Source organism: Sodiomyces alkalinus, assembly GCF_003711515.1.
Source record: "Sodiomyces alkalinus F11 unplaced genomic scaffold SODALscaffold_3, whole genome shotgun sequence".
Classification (NCBI taxonomy): domain Eukaryota; kingdom Fungi; phylum Ascomycota; class Sordariomycetes; order Glomerellales; family Plectosphaerellaceae; genus Sodiomyces; species Sodiomyces alkalinus.
Window position 1 is genome coordinate 4226128 of NW_021167081.1, and position 9243 is coordinate 4235370.

A 9243-nucleotide genomic window follows, 5' to 3' on the forward strand; every position below is an offset into this window, starting at 1 on the left:
AAGGCTATTACCTTATTCCTATACGAAAATATAATCTATATATATAGGCTTTATATAATCCTCCTTATAGATAGAGGTCTAGAGAATAAGGGTTATATAATCGAGCTAAACTATCGCTATAAGACTACTTAAAAGCTCGCCTTAGGCGATTACCCCCGCGCTAATAGCCTTAACGAGGTTAGGTATAAGGCTATTACCCACGCTCTATCTATTTAGTTAAAGCTTTACCCTAGAGCCCTTTATAAGCTCGTCCTAATAGTCCTTTTCACTAACCGTATAATAGTAAGAGCTTTTACTAGCCGTATCCCTTTCTTCGTTTTACACGGCTATAAGGCTATTACCATAATTAAGATAACCTGCCTAACCAGAAGAGTATTAGATTAGTCGCCGCGTTAAAACCCCTAAGAATAAGATAATACTTCGGTTAAGGGCTTTTACCTAGGTTAATACCGACTAATATACTACTATTACTATAATTACTAAATAATAAGGGTAACGGATAGCCTATATTAACGCTAGCCGTGTCTAAGTACTCCGTAAGTAAAGTCTATAGGTTAAGGATTGTATTCTAGTTTATAATACTAAGAAAGCTATTAATATAAGCCCTAAGGCTAAGCTTAACTATTAATAGAACGGCCTATATCGTATCCAGAAGGCTAATTACGATAATATGTCCTTTATTCTTAAGACTCTTATTAGGGAAAAACTAAAAGGGATTATATTTACCGCTAACCGCCTAAAACAGTGTATCTAAAACGATAAGAGGCATTAGGAGCCTAAGGACTAGACTATACTTAAATAAGACTATAGCGAGGAGCTTAAGATTATATACCTTACTCGAGGAGCGCCTATTACCGAAGAAGTTACCGAAATACCCTTTTTGCCTACTAAGGATCCTAAGGAAGATATTAGGGCCGAGGATAATATTAGTTCCTTTAACTATACTATTAACGGTCTTTTACGCCGCTCTAAGAGACTAAGAGAGTTATTAGGGGAGTATTATAAGAAGCTAGAGGAAGAGTTAAAAAAGTTAAGGGAGTCTAGTACCGTTAAGGTATAGATTCTATAGCTCCAAGATTTTAACCTAAGTGAGTACGAGGATTATACTAGCGAGCTGTATTTTATTCCTTATTACCACTTTCCCTGATTTCCTTTATTTTTAAGCGCCTATACTCGCTAGGAGGCTAGCGTGTAGTCTTAGGGCTAAGGGTAAATAGAGCTAAGTCTTTTATCTACCTATAGTCGCGATATACGCTAGTATAAAGGGCGTAAACTTATCAATAATCTTTCTAACCACTATCTTAGGCTATTTCTTTTTTAAACCTTTACCTTTATTACCCTAATTAGAACTACTATAAGCCTATCTAGACTTATTTCCCCGATTAGAAGACTTTTCCCTATATTTATTATTTATTATAAAGAGCATCGTCAAGCCAAAAGTGACCCTAAGGTGCCGTATTATCGATAAAATCAATTCTGATATCGGATTCGGATTCTACGCCCTTATAAGCGCCGGAGACCGATATCGTAGCGAGGCCGTAGAGGGCGCGGTGGGTTATACGCTATACGGCGGCCTGTAGGGCTAACCTAATACGATACTAGTATACTACTATAAAGCGCCCAGAATATAATAACCAGCACTAACCCGGGGCGCGTAGCCCCGAGGGAGTTTCTAAAATCCTAGGCACTAAGCGGGCGTACTAAAGGCGTACTACATAAACTACGTACCTAATTTTCCGGACTACTAGCTAACGGGGTAAGCGCCGAAGAGGCGCTATAGCTTATATAGAAAATCCTTTAAATATAACACTATAAGATAGTTATAGGGAAGCCGCTATGCTAATAACCCGGTAGCTATATACCCCCCCTTATAACTAAAGGGCTTACGGATATAATTTAATAAGCGATTAAGGGTCTATTAAAGGAATTACTCGGGGTAGTAGGACCTAAGACCTACGCCTAGGTAGTAGGAAGTACGCCCGCGTAGCGCTAATATATTAAGATAGCACTGGTAAAGGTTATACCCACCCGATACGCCCGAGAACTAATAGTCCAGTACGGGGATACTAAGACTAACCTTAAAAGCCGGACCCTATAAAGGATTATTAAGGCGGTTAACTAAGTTAGCCGCCGCGTGGACGTAATAGCCGCGCGATAACTCCTAAGTAGCGATATATTTATCAGGTTTAAGTATAGGAACGAATAGTGGATAGCGAACATGAATAACTAGGTTAAAGGCGTATTTAGCCTAAAAGCCACGATATAAGAGACAATATACTAAGTTATAGTAAAAGGAATACTAATAGCGTAACTCCTAACTAATAACCCCGACACGGCGCTATAATAACTTCGATTATAGAATAGCGTAGCGATTACCCGGATTAAGGCTAGGAAACCCAGGAATAACGTAGCACGGATAGCGCTATTAATTATCGAGGTCGCCCGCCCTAAGGATATAGAGCGACTAATAAAGGAGGGAGTTTTCTTTAATTATAGATACTATAATAGTAAACCCTATAACCCCGAGATCTCCTTATAATAGTGCTTTAAGTGCCTTGACTTCGGGTATAAAGTAAGCTAGAACTAAGCGATAAAAGCGCTATACGGGTATTACGGCGGCGTAGAGTCAGCGTACTAAGGGGGCTTTACGGCGTATAAAGCTAAGATAGACCCGAAAATATAGCGTTATACCGCCTATAAGGGGCTATACGCGGCGTTTAATAATAAATACCTAAATAAAGCGAAAAAAAGGGCGTAGACTAAGGAGGTATATATTAATACGGTATAGGGATTCGACCTTAGCTAACTCGAGAAATATAGGGCGGAGAGGGAGTATAGCGTTTTCACGGCGTTATAAGAAATAATAGAAGTCTCCGAGCCGCCCGAGAAGAAGAGAAAATAGAAGGGACGCCTTTTAGGGTCGCGGAATATCCTCCTTAAATCGCGTACCGCCCTCTCCGCGCCTACTTAGGATAATATTATTACGACGTTCCTCGCCTTTAATACTACCTTCTAGCCCCTATAAAGCTTAGCCCTCTACCCTAGGGCTATACCTAAGATATAACTATAAAGCGAAGCGAGTATAGCGTAGCCGCCTAAGATAAATAATTAGAATGGTTTAGTAGAATATAGGGGGATAGCGGGATAGAGTATAGTAAGCGCTTTATAACTATAGCGGGTATAATATAATAGCGGTAATAGAGCCCGGGTTAGATAAAAGGAAAAACTCGATTTACTAAAGGGGATATAATTATAGGATAGTATAAGGGAGTAAGCGCGCCCTGCTTTATATATATAAGCGGTATAAGGCCGTTACGTTTATATAGCGTATAGGCGAGGATTAGGCCTAGGCTATAATTAGAGTCGGGATATAATAGTAAGAGATAAGTATATAGATAGTATACTTATTATACTATAAGGGAGGAGAGTAGGAGACCCTAATATATAGTCTTACGGTAGAACCGGAGCGGTAGCATACTATACTAGTAGGAGACTTTAACTTAAAGAACCCCTTTTAGGACGGGTATAATAGATACGAAAGATAATCGGAAGACTTTATTACGCTCGCGTATTAATAGTAACTCGACCTTATAACCCCGAAAGAATATATTACTAGGACCTTAGCTGATATTAATCGATAGTATAGCATGCTTAACCTTACCTAGGTTTTAACAGACTTTACCTATATATATTATGGGGATAATCTAGACCTAATAGGCTTAGACTATATAGCCTAGGTAATTAATATTAATACGGTGTAGCCGTATTAGCGTATCGCTAATAAAGGGTGGAGGTAGAGGAAGTTAGACTGCGAAGCGGCTTAGGGAGAGGCCTAGAGGCTAGACTATAGAGAAATACCCCTTACCCCGGAAGTAATTAATTAGGTAGTAAACTAGATACTATAAGACCTTATTAATATCGCGGACGCTACGGCGCTATACTATAAGCTAGCCGTCTTCCGTAATAGGCTATTATAGTGGTTATAAGAGATAGTAAAGGCGAATAAAGACGTAATAAGGCTAACACGGCGTTATTACGGGCGGAGGTCGCGCGGTAAGTAGGATAAACTTAAGGAGGCAGAAGAATACCGCGATATACTAGTTAGGATAAACAAGCGGAAGAGCTAGCGCGGCGCTATTAATATAATAGTAGTAAACTAGAAAAGCCTTTAAGCACTATAATGCTAGGCCCGGATAGCGAGCTACTCACCCCTAAACCCCCTATTTATCCCGCCCCTATAGCGTAGCGTGGACGGACCGGTTATAATAATATATAACAGAAAAGCGATAATCCTTATAGCGAAGTTCTTCTCCCTACTATACCCTATAGATAGCGGGTATATCGGCGGCGCGCTAAGGATAGCGATAGTATTATTTATGTAAAAGGTTATAGAAGAGGAGGTTTCGTAGGTTATATAATAAATAGTAAAGTATAAGGTACCCGGAGAGGATAGCCTACTAAACGGATTCTTACTCGCCTATAGCTAACTACTCTATAAGCGACTAGTATAATACTTCTCCGTGAGCCTTAAGGCTATATATTTCCTATAATAATACCGTATAATAAAGGTAGTAGTGCTTAAGAAACCGGGTAAACTAAAGGAAGCTTACACGATAGCCTTAGGGTAGCGACCGATATTACTCCTAAGCGTAACGGGGAAAGTCCTTAAGAAGATAATAGTAGGGAGAATCGCGACTATAGCGGAGGAGTATCGACTCCTTTTTACCGGATAAATAGAAAATTAAAGATACCGCGATATAATAGTAGCGGTTAAGGCTATTATAAAGGGAGTATACGCCGCGTAGGAGTATAGCAGGGCTATAGCGTAATTAAAGCTTAATATCTAGGGCGTTTTCGATATAGTACTGTACTAAAAACTCCTTAAAGTCCTCGCCTAATACGGCTTCCCGGACTAGGTTATAAAATAAACCTAGTTATACCTTATAGCGCGCACGGTGCGCCTTCGATTTTATAGCGATATCGCGTATTAGGTAGATATTTAGTCGGGAGTCCCCTAAGGATCTCCCCTTTCCCTAATCCTCTTTATACTATTTATTAGGACGCTTTACTAGGAATTAATTCGGATACTACGGGTTATAATAGTCGGCTTTACCAATAATACGAATATTATAGCCTTTAGATATAATAAGGGTATACTACGGGCGTATCTTAAACGGGTATAATAAGTCTACTAGAGCTAGTTATAAAGGAGTAGACTACGATTTAAGCCATGGAAATACGAGCTCCTCTACTTTACGAGAAAACACGACCCGTTACCGCTCTAATTACGCCTTAAGGGCGTACCGGCGCTATAAGTTATGGAGATACAGGTCTTAGGGGTTATCCTTAATTAGAAGCTTATATTCCGTCCCTATATCCGGAAACTTAAAGCTAAACTCCTTGCTTAGAAATACGCCCTTACACGCCTTATAGCGTTAGTATAGGGCTATCGTATTAAGGATACGCGTAAACTATACTAAATAATAGTCCGGAGCGCGGTATTATATACGGCCCCGGCCTTTTATATAATAACGGGAAAAGGGGAGAAGCTAAGGAGAGTACTAAAAGAACTAACTAGCGAGTAGGCGTAATACCTATATATTATTATCGGAGCGTATTAGGCTATAGCTATAAAGGTAGTTAAGATAGAGGCGGGGGTCCCTCCCCTTAACTTATACTATAACGCCCTAACCGCGTAAGTGGTGCTACGAGTAAAGGGCACCTAGATAGAGTAAGCGATACTTTAGGTGCGATAAGTAGCCGAAGCGGCTATATAGCGTAGAAGATATAGGGGAGGGGTTAAGCCCTACCTAAGGTCCTAGGGGGTATAGAAGTAGGAAGTCGAATCCTAGCTACTCGGGAGGGAATTAGCCTAGCGCCTTTAAAAGGAATAGGCGTACCGGTAAAAGCGTACCTCGTTACGCTAATATAGTAGCGTGGCCGCGGTATAGATACCCTAATTTAACCGCGTAGCGCTTAGGAAGTATAAGGGCCTTATAAAACTATAGAGTTCTATCCTTACCTAAATATAAATAAAGAAGATAGGCCTTTATTATTTCCTTTTGATTAGAGGCGTGCCGGACACGGCGATACCGCGCTACTAATACGCTAATAGAGGGCCCGAGATAGCGGAATATATCGTGCTATAATACTAGGATATATTAGGCGAGATACAAGAGCACCTCGCGGCCGATACGGGCGCGCGCCTATAAATAAAATAGGATTAGCTCCTAGTGCTCTAGAGTAAGGAGACCGCGGGGAAAATCGCGAAGTGGTTCCTATAAACCGGACGCTTTCCGGACTTTAGACTAGCACGATAACTAGTATCGGAGGTATAGTAAAGCCCCCGCGGTGCTAAAACCACGGGTATATATATAGGGGACGTATAAATAACTATAAAGAAGATGAGTAAAGGGAGAGTATATTATTTATTAATAGCTATTATACGGCTACGCTATAACTACGCTACGGTATACCTACTTACTCCTCCTTATCGTTATCTATATACTTATCGGAGTTATCGGCGTTATTAAAGCTAATTACTCTACCGTCTACTAGGATAACCTTATCCTTATCGGCCTTATCCTTAGTGGTAAAGGTAATAGGGTTCTTAGAGGAGGGGAGGGGGATATTCTATAATACGCGTTAGCTACGCGGTCGATACGGGGGAGGCGTGGGGTAACTTACGAAGTAGGCGAGTAGAAGCTTTAATATTTCGCCGTTACGAGCGTAGCTACTACTATAGCTTTACGGGGGCGCGGCGGTAGGGGCGGCGACTATACTAATACTACTAGCCCGCCGGAGGGTGGCGCGGTACGCTTAAAGGGCGCGAGTCTAGCGGGTAGCCACTTACCGGTATTTACGAATATTCTATAATAGGATTAGTAATAAGGACGTAGCGTATACGGTATAACGGAGAAGGGGGAAAACCTATAAAAGGAGTTAGGGCGGCGGCGGCGGCGGCGGCGATAAGGGTAGTAGCGGTATTATTATAGGGGGGGGGCCTAATAAGAGGATTAGCGGAGTAAAGGCGTAGCGGGGGCGTAGCTGGGATAAACCGAGGCGTAGTAGCTACTACTACGATTATTATTAATATATTTAACGTAACGGGCGCTAGCTCCTAAGTCGGGTTAGTAGATACGGTATAAAGCGGGGGCGTAACGAGGGCGTAGCGGGACTATATACTAGGAGGGTTCTAGTATAGAGCGGCCTAATAGTCTTATACTAGCGATACGACGTAGAAGGTATAGGGCGAGGAGTGGATAGTAAGTGTAGGGGCGGACTATACCGGGTTAGAATATAAAGCGGGGGCGTAAAGTGGGCGCGACGATAATAGAGTAGGGAACTTATAATAGAAGGCGGGGGGGTAGCTAGCCGTTTACCCTTATAGGCGCCGGTACCGGCTCCCCCTTTAGTAATAAAGGTCTTATTATTAGGTATTTAGAGGGGTAGGAGAGTTAGACTAAGGCGGGCGTTACGGGAGCGGAGCGGGGGCGGCGCGAGGACGGAGTAACCCGGGGCCCTATTAGATCCCTTACTATATAGCCGAATAGTATCGGGGGATCCCGTATAAGAGTTTTAGGGCTATACCTATATTATACCGACCACGTAAAACCTACCTTAAGAATGATAGCTTAAAGAAGGAAAAGAGGAAAGGAGGAAAAGAGAGGAAGAGAGGGAGGTTTATAAGAAAAGGGAGCGGCAGATTAGCCCTACGAGTCACTATGCCTTCTAAGGAATAGTAGCCACGCCCGGCTTATACTATAGCGCTTACCCCGGAGAGCCTATATAGCGCGAGTAAGGGAGGTATATAACTAAATAAGGGCCACTATAAATAATAGGTATATAAAGGAGGCTTTAGAATAAATAATAAATAACGGAAGTAGTAAGAGGAGGGTAGGCGCGCCCCCCCCTATAGAAGGGAGGGAGGGTATAAAGGGTGCCGCGGCGAGGGGAGAATAACCTCGCCGGATCCGGAATAAAGAGAAGTCCGAAATCCGCTTAATAGTTCGTGTAATCCTATAGTGCCCTACACTAGGTCCGTTATAGAAACACTGCAGGACCTTTTCTCGGAGGCTAGAGTAGTCCGGTATAAAAACGCGATTATTAAAACGAAGGATACTACTACTACTAGACTATTATCCGTATATAGTATTATCGCCGTGAGCTTTTCGCTAATGGGCGTAAAAAGAGTTTTCCGCTTACGCCTCTACCACTTCTTCTAATAGGGTAGGAAATTAAAAGTGGGGGGATTAGTAACGCAGGTAGGATAGGAACCACGCTAATTCCTAATAAGGCCTATAATAAACAACTTCGAAAAAGACTCTACCGCCTTAGCCCGGTTAGCAACCAGGGGGCGCTTATAGGGCATATATTAGGGCTTTCTTAATAACCTGTCCACAGGGTTTAACGTCCCCGTGCGGTACCGAATCTTAAAATTAAACGGCGCAAGCTCCTTAAGCTATCGGGCATGCTGCCCCTTAAGCTCCGGCTTAACTAATAGGTGGCGATGGTTTAGGTAGTCTATTAGGACTATAACAGGGCTCTGACTATAGGCTACGTAGTAACGCTAAGTACGAAAAGACTCGATAATAGCTATACACTTAGAGTCGAGCGTGCTATAATTAAGCTCCGCCCTACTAGCTTACGGGATATAAACACTACAGGGCGTTATAAGCTATCCTCGGGTTAACTAATAATAGTGCTAATAATAAAAGCGGAAGTATCTCGCTTAATACGTATAGGTAGAGCAGGGTTAAAATACCGTAACATGGGCGCTTTCTAAAATAGCAGTTTTATCTCCTCGAACGTAGACTAGGCCTGCGGGGATAGTATAAGTACCTTAGTAGAGCCCCCTTTTACATAATCTATAAGAGGGGTAACGACCTTAGAGTAGTTCCGAATAAAACGTCTATAGAAACTCGTAAACCCCTGGAAGATCTATATCTTCTTAATACTATTAGGGAGCTCCTAGTCGCGGATAGCCTTAACGCGAGCTAGATCTATACGTACCCTATCTAGGCTATAGATAAACCCTAGGAAACCAATATGGCGGGTCTTAAACTTATACTTATCGGGATTAGTATATAAGGACTACTGCCTATTCGTAGTGACCGTATTTTATCCGGAACGCTATTTTCCACTCGTTACCTGCTTATATACGGAGCCGATAGTATACGTTTTTAAGGTCTAGCTTAGTATAGTACTACGCTAATAATAGCCGATCCAAAATCTCGTAGATAA